This window comes from Pleurodeles waltl, chromosome 5, assembly GCF_031143425.1.
Source record: "Pleurodeles waltl isolate 20211129_DDA chromosome 5, aPleWal1.hap1.20221129, whole genome shotgun sequence".
Classification (NCBI taxonomy): Eukaryota; Metazoa; Chordata; class Amphibia; order Caudata; family Salamandridae; genus Pleurodeles; species Pleurodeles waltl.
In genome coordinates, this window is record NC_090444.1 from 405,890,885 (window position 1) to 405,907,407 (window position 16,523).

Here is a 16,523-nt window from a genome sequence, read left to right on the forward strand (position 1 = left end):
GGAAAGTGTGCATAAACAGTGCAATGTTAATGTAAATACAACAAAAAACCTATCAACCTATCAAATACAAAGAACAGAAATATCCATATTATTGACACATTTCCAACGAAAGGGAACATCGGAAGGGAATCTGTGCAATGGTCAAAGACAATAGCAGGGCCCAAATTTATGGGAAAATGACAGAGCGCGACACTGCGCCGAGCTCTATCATTTTCACAATGCAAGAATGCACTGTATTTAACCCCTTTGGTGCGGGCGTCGGCCACTGGCCGACGCCCACACACCCTCCCTGGTGCGGGTCACGACCAGTGGCCGACACCAGGGAGGGGGTTAAAAATCCTCCGGTGCGATGCACCGGAGGATTTTTTATTTTTATTTTTTTACGGTAGGAGACGCGGAAGAGCTTCCGCGTCTCCATCCCACCCCCCTCCCGCCCCCTTATGACATCAGCGCGCCGCGAGGCGCGCTGACGTCACAGTTTTTCCCCACCGGAGAAGGAGAGAAGCAGGTAAGCGTTCTCTCCTTTTCCGGTGGGGAAAAAAAGGCCAAAACGGCCTCCCCAGATGCCAGGGAGGCATCGATGGAAAGGGGAGGCTCTCCCCTTTCCATCGATGCCTCCCTGGCACCGTTTCCTGGCCGTGGATCGCAGCGTGGCTGCGATCCACGGCCAGGAAACGCCCCTAGGCACCAGGGATCTTCTTTGGGGGGGTCGGCCCCCTCGTAAACGGGCCGCCCCCCCCCGGGGGCAATATATAATATATTACACAGTTTTGGGGGGCGATCGCGCCCCCCACAATAAAAAAAAAAAAACGGGGAAAAAAAAAAAAATGGCGGGGTCGGCCCTTGGAACACGGGCCGACCCCAGGGGGCAAAAACAAACGTGAAGTTTTGCCTGGGGGGGCCGATCGCCCCCCCAGGTTAAAAAAAGAAAGAAAAAAAAAAAAGTTGGTGGTCAGCACTTAGGGTGACCATCAATGGGGCCATTTTTTTTTTATACATGTGTGCTTTTCCAAGGGCAAGCACACATGTATGAAAAAAAAAAAGATTTGTGACTTCAGTGTCTTGTTTTCTTTCTCTCTCTCTCATATATATGTGTATATATGTATACACATATATATATATAAATATATATAGATATATATATATATAGACATATATATATATATATATATTTTTTTTCAGGACAAGCATTGCAGCGTCCATGTGCAGTTTTTCCCCACGGAGAAGGAGAGAAGCAGGTAAGCGTTCTCTCTTTCTCCGGTGGGGGAAAAAAGGCCAAAACGGCCTCCCCAGATGCCAGGGAGGCATCGATGGAAAGGGGAGGCTCTCCCCTTTCCATAGATGCCTCCCTGGCACCGTTTCCTGGCCGTGGATCACAGCGCGGCTGCGATCCACGGCCAGGAAACGCCCCTAGGCACCTTCTTTGGGGGGGTCGGCCCCCTCGTAAACGGGCCGCCCCCCCCCCCGGGGGCAATAATTAATAATTTACACAGTTTTGGGGGGCGATCGCGCCCCCCACAATAAAAAAAAAAAACGAAACAAAAAAAAAATGGCGGGGTCGGCCCTTGGAACACGGGCCGACCCCAGGGGGGGAAAAAAAAACATGTAGTTTTGCCTGGGGGGGCCAATCGCCCCCCCAGGGTAAAAAAGAAAAAAAAAATTGTTGGTCAGCCCTTAGGGTGACCATCAATGGGGCCAATTTTTTTTTATACATGTGTGCTTTGGCAAGGGCAAGCACACATGTATAAAAAAAAGGTTTGTGACATGAGTGTCGTGTTTTCTTTCTCTCTCTCTCTCTCTCTCTCATATATATGTGTATATATGTATACACATAAAATACACTTCCTTAAATAAACATTAAGGCTCCAGCACTCCACGAAGGTTAGAAAGGTTTATTATAACCGAGCAGGAACGCGTTTCGGCGTGACCGCCTTCTTCAACCTGTATATATATTTTTTTTTCAGGACTAGCATTGCACCATCCATGTGCTGCTTTTCTGACTTGTTGGTGTGTATCTGGGCTTCTAACAACGCCCACCTCACGCCCATCACTACCACTCGTTCGTGGGCTTGCCCTTCAAAAATCCTTTGATGACATTGGAAAATGATTTACCTTTGTCCCTCCTTGGGGAGGTTTTGTTACCGCCTTGGCCATCGCCCCTGGTACAAGGCTAAGTGCACTTTTGCAGTTATGTTTAACTGCGAGCGAACTTCTTTTCCTTTTGTGTAACTCTTCACATGATGCTCATGGTGGCCGTGGCGCTGTGAATTGGCTCTCTTATGTGAAAGAGTTTAACTTTCAATTATCAATTTATGTGGCAAGAAAAGTTGGGTTAGGAGTTTATAACGCTAATAGCTCTAACTCGAGCAGATGCGAGACCCATTACATTGTAAATGCTTGTTATTCTTGTGTGTGTTGTTTTATAATGGTGAACAATTTCACCGCACTCCACAAGGACCGTGATCAAGACTCCTTGGTGAGTTGAAACACGTTGGTGGATATTGACTGCAATAAAATACACTTTTATTTGTACTTCGTGGAGTGCGGTGACATTTTTCGGCATTAGATAATTTCTAGATTGGTCTTCTCTGTCACTGGGCACCGGCAGTGGAGTGTGCCGCCCAGCAACCCTTCAACCACTTTGTTTCTAAACATATATATATATATATATATATATGCAACACAAATTGGTTAAAAAGACTGTTGCGCAGTGCACTCCACTGCCGATGCTCAGTGATGGAGGAGAGCAACCTCGAAAATATTTTGTGAACAAGAATCTCACCGCACTCCACGAGGTTCAAATTGACATGTTTTATCGCAAGTATAAACAATGAAAGAAAAGAGGGACTCATTTACTGTGATCAAGAATCCTTGAGAGTCGAAACGCGTACGTGGCTGTTGCCTGCAATAAAAGATGTCAATTTGAACCTCGTGTAGTGGGGTGAGAATCTTGTTCACACAATATATATATATATATATATATATATATATATATATATATATATATGCATGCATGTCTTTTCTGTAGTGGCAGTTGCCATAAAGTAGCTGAGTGGATTAGTAAAGGCAAGCGTTACCTGCGCTTTAAAACAAATGTAATGCCAGGGGGACTATGGAGATATGAGTGGCACTTTTGCTGGGTAGTACTGAGGGAATTAGAAGAGGAGGTAATGGGAGGCAGAGCACCAAAAATGACTGTTGCACAGGGTGTGTGGTAAGGTGAAGTAATATATTCTTTTTTTTTTTTTTTCAGTGTTTTCAGAAAATCTGCAGAATTGGAGAAGAAGCGAAGGTAAGGTGACGACATTTCCTGTTGTACACAACAAACATACGCACACGCAATTTTGTGACTATCTGCCTTCTACGTAGGCTAGTAATTTAGAGGGACAGTTTAGCCAGTTGCAGAGATGGCGTCTCGTTGGATGACTGCTGATCAAGCCCTAGCTCGGGTTATGGAGGACAGTTCTGATGTAGGCTCAGAGAATGAGACAGCAGACACTGAGACAGCATCTGAGGGAGAGGACAATGGGGCAGATTTTGGGAGTGATTTTTCAGTCGGCGGAGTCCCATCTGACGACACCTCTTCCAGTGAGTCTGAAGGAGACAATGACGACATCCGTGCTGTCCCTTCGCAAGCACATTCAGGGCAGCGGGACCACATTGGGTTAGCCGAACCCAGAGAGCACGTGCTTGCTACCGCAAGCACAGAGAGAGTGCTCTCTTGGCAGCCCCCCTGTTTGGTTCAGCCCCAAATTCCACCTTTTACTGGTGACGCTGGATGTAAAGTCGATACAGCTAACTTTTTGCCAGTCGACTACATCTATCTGTTTTTGGATGTTGACTTTCTTCAGAAAGTTGTGCAGCAAACAAATTTGCATGCAGACCAATTTCTGAGGGAGCGCGGAGGCACTCTAGGGCCCCGTTCTAGGGCACGCCAGTGGACTCCCACTTCGCTGGCGGAGTTGAAGATATTTTTGGGCCTTACGCTCAAAATGGGGTTAGTACAGAAACCCACCTTGCAGTCCTACTGGACGACTTGCACGGTTTGGGTAACTCCCATCTTCGCACCATACATGAGCAGAGATCGTTTTTTGCTACTGCAGCGCATGCTGCATTTCAATGACAATTCTGCTGCATTGCCCCGGGACCATCCAGATCATGACAGGTTGTTCAAAATTCGGCCTGTCGTGGAACATTTGTCTGCCAGGTTTCCAGAGATATATACTCCTGGAAAGAATATAGCAGTCGATGAGTCCTTGATCCTGTACAAAGGACGGCTGCTTTTCAGACAGTACATTGCGAGCAAAAGAGCTCGCTATGGCATAAAGCTGTACATGCTGTGTGAGAGCTCTACTGGCTATGTGTACAGCCTGAGAGTGTATACAGGGAAGGATTCTACCCTAAACCCTGTAGGTTGCCCTCCTGTGTTAGGGGTCACAGGTAAGATTGTATGGGAACTTGTCCAGCCACTTCTTCACAAAGGTTATAACCTTTATGTGGACAATTTCTATACAGGAGTAGAGCTGTTCAGTGAGCTCTACAAAGCTGGCACTGTGGCCTGCGGTACAGTTCGTTGTAACCGCAAAGGATTCCCGCGGGAGCTTGTTTGCAAGAAGCTCCAGAAATCACAGAGTGCTGCATTGCGTTCTAACGAACTGCTTGCAGTCAAGTTCCTAGATAGACGTGATGTATACGTGCTCACTACAATTCATGATGAGAGCACTTCTCCCATCACGGTTTGGGGTCAGATGGCCGAAGTCCACAAGCCCATCTGTATACTCGATTACAATAAGTACATGGGTGGAGTGGACAAGAACGACCAGGTTCTTCAACCATACAATGCGTGTCGTAAAACTCGCACTTGGTACAAGAAACTGTTTACCCACCTGATTCAGATGGCAACATATAATGCGTATGTTGTTTACCGTCAGACAACAACAGGAAGACTCATGACTTTCCTTGACTTCCAGTTGTCTGTAATTGAAAGCCTCACTGCTGTTACAGAAGAAGCAGCAGCCTCCACCTCATATGTTCTGGAGGATGTGGCAAGGCTGCAGGAGCGACACTTTGCTGATCGCATACCTAAAACACCCAAAAAGGATCGTCCATGTCGTCGCTGTAAAGTGTGCTCAAAGCATGGAAAGCGGCAGGAGAGTCGGTATTACTGTCCCCAGTGTCCATCACAACCAGGCCTCTGTATCCCTACTTGCTTTACGTTGTATCATACTAAAGCAAAGTTCTGGGAAATCGACTGAGGTTGAGCTGCTGTTGGGTAATCCTTTCAGTGGCAGTGCATGGATACCGAACGTCCATGGGCCACTGCTTCGTTAGGCAAGGAGCCACAGAATTTTACTTCATCATGGACTTCCTTTTGGCGTGGTCGGTGTTCTGTTCAATTAACATGCATTTTCTTCTCCCTACTGCATATACTAGTGGACAGAACATATGCCACATTGCCATGGAGTACCCTTTCTTCACCTGCATGTCTACCTTACTTTCAACAGTAGATATGCTCTCTCAGTTCGAGGAATCACTTTGTAGGGCATACTTGGAAGCCCCCAACTTGCTTCCACAAACTAGTATAGGTTCACTTGGCTATTATACAGGATTAGCCAGGACTCTGATGAGAACAGAGACATGGATGGGTAAGGAAAGCTTATGGTAGGAGTGCCTTCACAGGGTTATTGCACAGGTAGAAGGCAGATAGTAAAGGTAGTACAGATGTACATCATCTACACCTATGGATTCAAACCCATTGGTGCCATCCCAGCACTGAAGGAGAATGACTTGTATAGGTCAGTGTTTGACCTGCTTTTCATGTTCATCCTCCATCAGAACTTAGTAGATGTTCAGTTTGCTGTATAAGTGCATTATAGTCACATCACTGCACATAATGTTGGCTGGGACATATGCTACGTTCTCATGGACTCCCCTATGTACCAAACACTACCCTTTTCCATAGCCTATGACCTTCTCTTTAGGGAACATCATGAGAAATCCCCAGCATGTCTCCCTTAGTTTCAAAGGTAGATATGCTCACTCAGTTCGAGGAATCGCTTTGTACGGCATACTCGGACACCCCCAACTTGCATCCACAAACTGGAAGGAGTTGGATTTAGCACAGAGAGTGCGTTAAAGGCGCATGAAAAACATGTCTTCCTGAGCCTCCGGTGGCTGTCACAGGAGTCATTAGTAAAGGTTTGTTACGCATGCATTTGGTAATGTTAAGGAAGAAGGAGGCAGGTAGCCTATGACCTTCTCTTTAGGTAACAGCATGAGAAATCCCCGGCATGTCTCCCTTAGTTTCAAAGGTAGATATGCACACTCAGTTCGAGGAATCGCTTTGTACGGCATACTCGGACACCCCCAACTTGCATCCACAAACTGGAAGGAGTTGGATTTAGCGCAGAGAGTGCGTTAAAGGCGCATCAAAAACATGTCTTCCTGAGCCTCAGGTGGCTGTCACAGGAGTCATTAGTAAAGGTTTGTTACGCATGCATTTTTTTTAATGTTAAGGAAGAAGGAGGCAGTTACTTGACAGGTGGTAAAATGTAGTCAAACTTATTCCGTTCTGTGGCGTGTGAATGTGATGGGCCCTTGTCTGGCAGCGGTAAGTTAATGTGAGTGGAGTGATTGATTGGATTGGGCCCGTGGCTGGCGATATGAAAGGGTTGTTTGTTGTGCGTGAATGGCGTGTGAATGGACCATAAAGAGGTTGGTGCCTGGACGCGGCTTTATGGCCCACCTTCAGAAGGCTTGGTTTCAATATTCAGATACTTTGATAAGTAATCATGCTTTGAAACCATAATTTCTGGTGGTGCTAAAACCAACCAGTGTGAGTGGTGGGTTAACTGTAACAAACTAGTACCAGGGGAGTCCAAGGGTGCAGGACTTGCATGGCTCTCACCAGTTTTCCTTCACCCAGAATCCCCTTGAAATTACATTATGTGCTTAAAAAACACATTTCCTTGCATTTCAATGAGCAGAAGTCCAGGGATCTGCAGGGATCCTCAAAATTCCTACCACCCAGTGTTTCCCCACTTGTCCTGATAAAAACACAACCCCGCTTGTGTGCCTGCGCCTAGTGCATGCTTCAGGAATGAATCACTCCAGGGTTAACAGTAGACCTCAAGCAATGACTACCATTGACCCTTGTGTGATCCATTCCTGTCGCGGGCGCTAGGCCTACCCACACAAGTGAGGTATCATTTTTATCGGGAGACTTGGGGGAACGCTGGGTGGAAGGAAATTTGTGGCTCCTCTCAGATTCCAGAACTTTCTGTCACCGAAATGTGAGGAAAACTTGTTTTTTTAGCCACTTTTTGAGGTTTGCAAAGGATTCTGGGTAACAGAACCTGGTCCGAGCCCCGCAAGTCACCCCTCCTTGGAATCCCCTAGGTCTCTAGTTTTCAGAAATGCACAGGTTTGGTAGGTTTCCCTAGGTGCCGGCTGAGCTAGAGGCCAAAATCTACAGGTAGGCACTTCGCAAAAAACACCTCTGTTTTCTTCCACAAATTTGTGTGTGTCCACGTTGCGCTTTGGGGCGTTTCCTGTCGCAGGCGCTAGGCCTACCCGCACAAGTGAGGTATCATTTTTATCGGGAGACTTGGGGGAACGCTGGGTGGAAGGAAATTTGTGTCTCCTCTCAGATTCCAGAACTTTCTGTCACCGAAATGTGAGGAAAACTTGTTTTTTTAGCCACTTTTTGAGGTTTGCAAAGGATTCTGGGTAACAGAACCTGGTCCGAGCCCCGCAAGTCACCCCTCCTTGGAATCCCCTAGATCTCTAGTTTTCAGAAATGCACAGGTTTGGTAGGTTTCCCTAGGTGCCGGCTGAGCTAGAGGCCAAAATCTACAGGTAGGCACTTCGCAAAAAACTCCTCTGTTTTCTTCCAAAAATTTGTATGTGTCCACGTTGCGCTTTGGGGCGTTTCCTGTCGCGGGCGCTAGGCCTACCCACACAAGTGAGGTATCATTTTTATCGGGAGACTTGGGGGAACGCTGAGTGGAAGGAAGTTTGTGGCTCCTCTCAGATTCCAGAACTTTCTGTCACCGAAATGTGAGAAAAACTTGTTTTTTTAGCCTCTTTTTGAGGTTTGCAAAGGATTCTGGGTAACAGAACCTGGTCCGAGCCCCGCAAGTCACCCCTCCTTGGAATCCCCTAGGTCTCTAGTTTTCAGAAATGCACAGGTTTGGAAGGTTTCCCTAGGTGCCGGCTGAGCTAGAGGACAAAATCTACAGGTAGGCACTTTGCAAAAAACACCTCTGTTTTCTTCCAAAAATTTGTATGTGTCCACGTTGCGCTTTGGGGCGTTTCCTGTCGCGGGCGCTAGGCCTACCCACACAAGTGAGGTATCATTTTTATCGGGAGACTTGGGGGAACGCTGGGTGGAAGGAAGTTTGTGGCTCCTCTCAGATTCCAGAACTTTCTGTCACCGAAATGTGAGGAAAACTTGTTTTTTTAGCCTCTTTTTGAGGTTTGCAAAGGATTCTGGGTAACAGAACCTGGTCCGAGCCCCGCAAGTCACCCCTCCTTGGAATCCCCTAGGTCTCTAGTTTTCAGAAATGCACAGGTTTGGTAGGTTTCCCTAGGTGCCGGCTGAGCTAGAGGGCAAAATCTACAGGTAGGCAGTTCGCAAAAACACCTCTGTTTTCTTCCACAAATTTGTGTGTGTCCACGTTGCGCTTTGGGGCGTTTCCTGTCGCGGGCGCTAGGCCTACCCACACAAGTGAGGTATCATTTTTATCGGGAGACTTGGGGGAACGCTGGGTGGAAGGAAATTTGTGGCTCCTCTCAGATTCCAGAACTTTCTGTCACCGAAATGTGAGGAAAACTTGTTTTTTTAGCCACTTTTTGAGGTTTGCAAAGGATTCTGGGTAACAGAACCTGGTCCGAGCCCCGCAAGTCACCCCTCCTTGGAATCCCCTAGGTCTCTAGTTTTCAGAAATGCACAGGTTTGGTAGGTTTCCCTAGGTGCCGGCTGAGCTAGAGGCCAAAATCTACAGGTAGGCACTTCGCAAAAAACACCTCTGTTTTCTTCCAAAAATTTGTATGTGTCCACGTTGCGCTTTGGGGTGTTTCCTGTCGCGGGCGCTAGGCCTACCCACACAAGTGAGGTATCATTTTTATCGGGAGACTTGGGGGAACGCTGGGTGGAAGGAAGTTTGTAGCTCCTCTCAGATTCCAGAACTTTCTGTCACCGAAATGTGAGGAAAACTTGTTTTTTTAGCCTCTTTTTGAGGTTTACAAAGGATTCTGGGTAACAGAACCTGGTCCGAGCCCCGCAAGTCACCCCTCCTTGGAATCCCCTAGGTCTCTAGTTTTCAGAAATGCACAGGTTTGGTAGGTTTCCCTAGGTGCCGGCTGAGCTAGAGGCCAAAATCTACAGGTAGGCACTTCGCAAAAAACACCTCTGTTTTCTTCCAAAAATTTGTATGTGTCCACGTTGCGCTTTGGGGCGTTTCCTGTCGCGGGCGCTAGGCCTACCTACACAAGTGAGGTATCATTTTTATCGGGAGACTTGGGGGAACGCTGGGTGGAAGGAAGTTTGTGGCTCCTCTCAGATTCCAGAACTTTCTGTCACCGAAATGTGAGGAAAACTTGTTTTTTTAGCCTCTTTTTGAGGTTTGCAAAGGATTCTGGGTAACAGAACCTAGTCCGAGTCCCGCAAGTCACCCCTCCTTGGAATCCCCTCGGTCTCTAGTTTTCAGAAATGCACAGGTCTGGTAGGTTTCCCTAGGTGCCGGCTGAGCTAGAGGCCAAAATCTACAGGTAGGCACTTCGCAAAAAACACCTCTGTTTTCTTCCAAAAATTTGTATGTGTCCACGTTGCGCTTTGGGGCGTTTCCTGTCGCGGGCGCTAGGCCTACCCACACAAGTGAGGTATCATTTTTATCGGGAGACTTGGGGGAACGCTGGGTGGAAGGAAATTTGTGGCTCCTCTCAGATTCCAGAACTTTCTGTCACCAAAATGTGAGGAAAACTTGTTTTTTTAGCCACGTTTTGAGGTTTGCAAAGGATTCTGGGTAACAGAACCTGGTCCGAGCCCCACAAGTCACCCCTCCTTGGAATCCCCTAGGTCTCTAGTTTTCAGAAATGCACAGGTTTGGTAGGTTTCCCTAGGTGCCGGCTGAGCTAGAGGGCAAAATCTACAGGTAGGCAGTTCGCAAAAACACCTCTGTTTTCTTCCACAAATTTGTGTGTGTCCACGTTGCGCTTTGGGGCGTTTCCTGTCGCGGGCGCTAGGCCTACCCACACAAGTGAGGTATCATTTTTATCGGGAGACTTTGGGGAACGCTGGGTGGAAGGAAATTTGTGGCTCCTCTCAGATTCCAGAACTTTCTGTCACCGAAATGTGAGGAAAACTTGTTTTTTTAGCCACTTTTTGAGGTTTGCAAAGGATTCTGGGTAACAGAACCTGGTCCGAGCCCCGCAAGTCACCCCTCCTTGGAATCCCCTAGGTCTCTAGTTTTCAGAAATGCACAGGTTTGGTAGGTTTCCCTAGGTGCCGGCTGAGCTAGAGGCCAAAATCTACAGGTAGGCACTTCGCAAAAAACACCTCTGTTTTCTTCCAAAAATTTGTATGTGTCCACGTTGCGCTTTGGGGTGTTTCCTGTCGCGGGCGCTAGGCCTACCCACACAAGTGAGGTATCATTTTTATCGGGAGACTTGGGGGAACGCTGGGTGGAAGGAAGTTTGTAGCTCCTCTCAGATTCCAGAACTTTCTGTCACCGAAATGTGAGGAAAACTTGTTTTTTTAGCCTCTTTTTGAGGTTTGCAAAGGATTCTGGGTAACAGAACCTGGTCCGAGCCCCGCAAGTCACCCCTCCTTGGAATCCCCTAGGTCTCTAGTTTTCAGAAATGCACAGGTTTGGTAGGTTTCCCTAGGTGCTGGCTGAGCTAGAGGCCAAAATCTACAGGTAGGCACTTCGCAAAAAACACCTCTGTTTTCTTCCAAAAATGTGTATGTGTCCACGTTGCGCTTTGGGGCGTTTCCTGTCGCGGGCGCTAGGCCTACCCACACAAGTGAGGTATCATTTTTATCGGGAGACTTGGGGGAACGCTGGGTGAAAGGAAATTTGTGGCTCCTCTCAGATTCCAGAACTTTCTGTCATCAAAATGTGAGGAAAACTTGTTTTTTTAGCCACGTTTTGAGGTTTGCAAAGGATTCTGGGTAACAGAACCTGGTCCGAGCCCCGCAAGTCACCCCTCCTTGGAATCCCCTATGTCTCTAGTTTTCAGAAATGCACAGGTTTGGTAGGTTTCCCTAGGTGCCGGCTGAGCTAGAGGCCAAAATCTACAGGTAGGCACTTCGCAAAAAACACCTCTGTTTTCTTCCAAAAATTTGTATGTGTCCACGTTGCGCTTTGGGGCGTTTCCTGTCGCGGGCGCTAGGCCTACCCACACAAGTGTGGTATCATTTTTATCGGGAGACTTGGGGGAACGCTGGGTGGAAGGAAATTTGTGGCTCCTCTCAGATTCCAGAACTTTCTGTCACCGAAATGTGAGGAAAACTTGTTTTTTTAGCCACTTTTTGAGGTTTGCAAAGGATTCTGGGTAACAGAACCTGGTCCGAGCCCCGCAAGTCACCCCTCCTTGGATTCCCCTAGGTCTCTAGTTTTCAGAAATGCACAGGTTTGGTAAGTTTCCCTAGGTGCCGGCTGAGCTAGAGGCCAAAATCTACAGGTAGGCAATTCGCAAAAAACACCTCTGTTTTCTTCCAAAAATTTGTATGTGTCCACGTTGCGCTTTGGGGTGTTTCCTGTCGCGGGCGCTAGGCCTACCCACACAAGTGAGGTATCATTTTTATCGGGAGACTTGGGGGAACGCTGGGTGGAAGGAAGTTTGTGGCTCCTCTCAGATTCCAGAACTTTCTGTCACCGAAATGTGAGGAAAACTTGTTTTTTTAGCCACTTTTTGAGGTTTGCAAAGGATTCTGGGTAACAGAACCTGGTCCGAGCCCCGCAAGTCACCCCTCCTTGGATTCCCCAAGGTCTCTAGTTTTCAGAAATGCACAGGTTTGGTAGGTTTCCCTAGGTGCCGGCTGAGCTAGAGGCCAAAATCTACAGGTAGGCACTTCGCAAAAAACACCTCTGTTTTCTTCCAAAAATGTGTATGTGTCCACGTTGCGCTTTGGGGCGTTTCCTGACGCGGGCGCTAGGCCTACCCACACAAGTGAGGTATCATTTTTATCAGGAGACTTGGGGGAACGCTGCGTGGAAGGAAATTTGAGGCTCCTCTCAGATTCCAGAACTTTCTGTCACCGAAATGTGAGGAAAACCTGTTTTTTTAGCCACTTTTTGAGGTTTGCAAAGGATTATGGGTAACAGAACCTGGTCCGAACCCCGCAACTCACCCCTCCTTGGAATCCCCTAGGTCTCTAGTTTTCAGAAATGCACAGAATCGGTAGGTTTCCCTAGGTGCCGGCTGAGCTAGAGGCCAAAATCTACAGGTAGGCACTTCGCAAAAAACACCTCTGTTTTCTTCCACAAATTTGTGTGTGTCCACGTTGCGCTTTGGGGCATTTCCTGTCGCGGGCACTAGGCCTACCCACACAAGTGAGGTATCATTTTTATCGGGAGACTTGGGGGAACATAGAATAGTAAAACAAGTGTTATTGCCCCTTATCTTTCTCTACATTTTTTCCTTCCAAATATAAAAGAGTGTGTAAAAAAGACGTCTATTTGAGAAATGCCCTGCAATTCACATGCTAGTATGGGCACCTCGGAATTCAGCGATGTGCAAATAACCACTGCTCCTCAAAACCTTATCTTGATCCCATTTTGGAAATGCAAAGGTTTTCTTGATACCTCTTTTTCACTCTTCATATTTCAGCAAATGAATTGCTGTATACCCAGTATAGAATGAAAACCAACTGCAGGGTGCAGCTCATTTATTGGCTGTGGGTACCTAGGGTTCTTGATGAACCTACAAGCCCTTTATATCGCCGCAACCAGAAGAGTCCAGCAGACAAAACGGTATATTGCTTTCAGAAATCTGACATCGCAGGAAAAAGTTACAGAGTAAAACATAAGGAAAAACGGCTGTTGTTTTCAGCTCAATTTCAATATTTTTTTATTTCAGCTGTTATTTTCTGTAGGAAAACCTTGTAGGATCTACACAAATTACCCCTTGCTGAATTCAGAATTTTGTCTAGTTTTCAGAAATGTTTAGCATTCCGGGATCCAGCATTGGTTTCACACCCATTCCTGTCACTAACTGGAAGGAGGCTGAAAGCACCAAATATAGTAAAAATGGGGTATGTCCCAGTAAAATGCCAAATTTGTGTTGAAAAATGTGGTTTTCTGATTCAAGTCTGCCCGTTCCTGAAAGGTGGGAAGCTAGTGATTTCAGCACCAGAAACCCTTTGTTGATGGCATTTTCAGGGAAAAAACCACAAGCCTTCTTCGGCAGCCCTTTTTTCCCATTTTTTTTGGAAAAAACTAAATTGTCACTGTATTTTGGCTAAACATTCTATTCTGTTTGTTTCATGAACAACTGGCTCCACCCTTCAAATATCTTCATCATGGCTTGCTTCTCAAATGTATTTAATCACTAACAAAATTAATAATATGCATTAATATGCATTAATATGCATTAACCAACCATGCAAGGCCCAAAAGGTTCAACAGATTTTTGATCAGACATAACTGAGATGAATATTTTGCTTTGCTTCCCCAGCCGAACGTGTATCTTGACACCATAAATTATTATTTCCTTCTGTTAATATAGCAAGAGAAAATAAGATATGCTCCAACTAACATATCAATCTATAGTTAGCAGAAGCTCTCAATACAATCCCAAATTCCACACCTTCAGAGAGCTATAATAGCTGCAATTTCTTAACCTTTGTACATGCCATTATCATGGATACCTGTGGCTAACACTCTTGGACCCACAGGAAAATGAAATGGATACAAAGGAAACACCACTCTCTAGGTCATCTTACAAGTGTTTTGCAGTGACAGGTTGTGAACTTCGAATCGGACTACCATTAATTAGCAACCCATAATTGCTGCAGCTGAGTGAGTCTAGCAAGAAAGCTTCACTTCCCGAAAGTAAGTTCTTACCCGGGACATTTTTTAAAAACATGGGACCAACTGGTGCATTTTATAATGCAATTTGAAAACGAATGTGTGAAGTAGCCAGAGGGTTTACAAGCAGCTCTGAATTGGCATGCATATTTCTGTACTTTCACGGGATGTAAAGCAAGTGCAACCATCCCAACGGTCCTGGAGTATTACACTCTACAAAAATGTATTTGGAAACATGGTATCAAAAGAAAACATCTGCCGTAGAATCGTGCTATCCATTTACTACACTGGATGAAAATCCATAAGATTTACAGGAAGATCGAACAAATAATCTGGGTATACAATGGGACATTATAATTTCAAAATGTATGTTACATCTTTACTTAAGTAGTACCTTTAACAACTTGAAAATTTTTCTATCCTGTCCCTTCAAAAAGATTATGTTTATATTTTATTTCTGAGAATCTACAGAAAAGGGTAGGCATGGTTGAATGAAAAGTTATACAATTCCCCAATTTCATAGGCAACATGAATTCCCCAGGTTAGACTGCTAACATAGGTTAGACATTATGGGCCTCATTATGATGCTGGTGTTCTTCAGACTGGCAGCCACGTGGTGGCGGACATGACCATCTCTGCTGTGGCTGTCAGATCGCCACATAAAGACCCTGGCGGTCAGACCACCAGGGTTCTGCCAGCAATGCCAGGATCCATGATCCCGACGGCCTGGCGGAGATCGTAGTTAGCCCTACGGATTACAATCTCGTTCTCTGTCAGCATTTTCATGGCGGTTTAACCATTGGTTTAATCCAATGTTCTAATATAGCCTTATAGTCTGCCGTAGTGGGCTATACCGGCCATTAAAGGCCTGCTCCAGTGTTTAACAAGGGAGTGGGACTTTATGCCAGTATAGCCCAGATACGAAGGGCTATAAGGCTATTAGAACATTCCACCATTAGAGGGTAGTATGTTCTAATAAATAAAACAAAGACCTCAGGGAGTCCGAGGGGATTTTGAAATCTCTGCTCCATGAGTCCTTCGTTCACAGTAACAGCTGTGAACAAAAACATTGGAATGTTGGAGCTCGGGGCTTCTTCCAGCCATTAGAAGCCAAGAGCACTCCATTGTTTTTAATGGCGCTACCAACATTCCAATGTTCTAATAAGGTTTAGCTGTGTTGAGAGTAACGTGTTGTATTGCATCTGAAACAGTGACCATATGCATCTGCACTGCAGGTGGACATATATGCCCACTCAAACAGGGACAAAAACACACACATGCAAACAGACATCTGACCTCACACACACACACACACCATGCATGCTTGAGGAATAATTGACTGCATTCACTGACCCATCCACAATTTGAGTGTTTGTGCTACTCTGAGCACTCATTGTGCCAGAAGCAGAAGCCAGAATGAAGCTAAGATGACTGCTAACGTCCCCCCCCATCTTGGTTCCCTCCAGGGCTAGTTAAGCTGTGCACCAAGAGTCTCTGTTGTCAACCTGCCCCTTGTGTTGTGCTTTAAGATGTGATCACTTAAGGTATTATTTGCATAAGTAAAGGCTACTAAAGTTTAGCTGTCTTTAGCATGATTCTTGCTGTGATTCAATCTGCGATTCACGTTACTTATGTATTATTGCACGTTTATAGTATTCTTAAAATAGGCTGTCAGAAACTATTATTTTTAGATGTTTTATTTTTCTGTTTTTCATTTTTTTTTTCAATATTAGTCCTTTGTTTATTTTGCGTTTCTAGAAAAGTCAAGTACTTTAATTAGAAAGTTAAGTTTAAAAACAGTTGACATTTGCGAGGTACCCTACATCAGTACTCGAATGCTGGCAATTTTGAAAGGCCAGGCCTTACTACTTTTATTGACTGACTATTGTATCACTTTCTGATCCAGGGCTTCACAGGTCCGAGCACTACTTAAAGACTTCTATACACTTAGGTCTGCTAGTAGCAAGGCAATCAAATGCGACCAATAACATGCCAAGATTCTGTCAGGTCACGAGGTGAATGGGGAACTGGAACTCAATCGTCAGTTCTGCTTCTTATTCAAAGGATTATTTATTTTATGCAGCCTTTTGTAAATATGCCACAGACTCACCAGAATCTCCTCTTTTTTGCTTGCTTTTGTGGCCTTTAGTAGAATGCTACCATCATCTCTTCTCCATAGTGTATTTGTCTGAGAATGCAACTCTAACTCTAAACACTAACATCAACAGAAAGTAATGTTTTTCAGGAATATTAAAATTATGCAAGGTTGGTGCACACTTTCATTCAGGGCCTCAAAGACCAACAACCACCATATATATTTACATACCAATGATATGCCACCGTTAATCAATCCCTTATAACAATTGTCTTCATTATAAAGTGCCGAATACTTAACGGGACCCAAAAGTGACTTCAGCTGACCTTTGTGTTGGGCCTGTTCCTGCCTTCCTCTTTGCTGTCAGTCAGCCCTTTTTGGCCTATGACATTTCT

General features: G+C 45.6%; 1 protein-coding gene across 2 annotated transcripts in view; it reads right to left on the bottom strand.

The window, feature by feature from the left end:
• Positions 1-16,523, bottom strand: part of CHGB (chromogranin B) — a 300,313-nt gene that overhangs the window by 73,120 nt on the left and 210,670 nt on the right. The window lies entirely within an intron of this gene.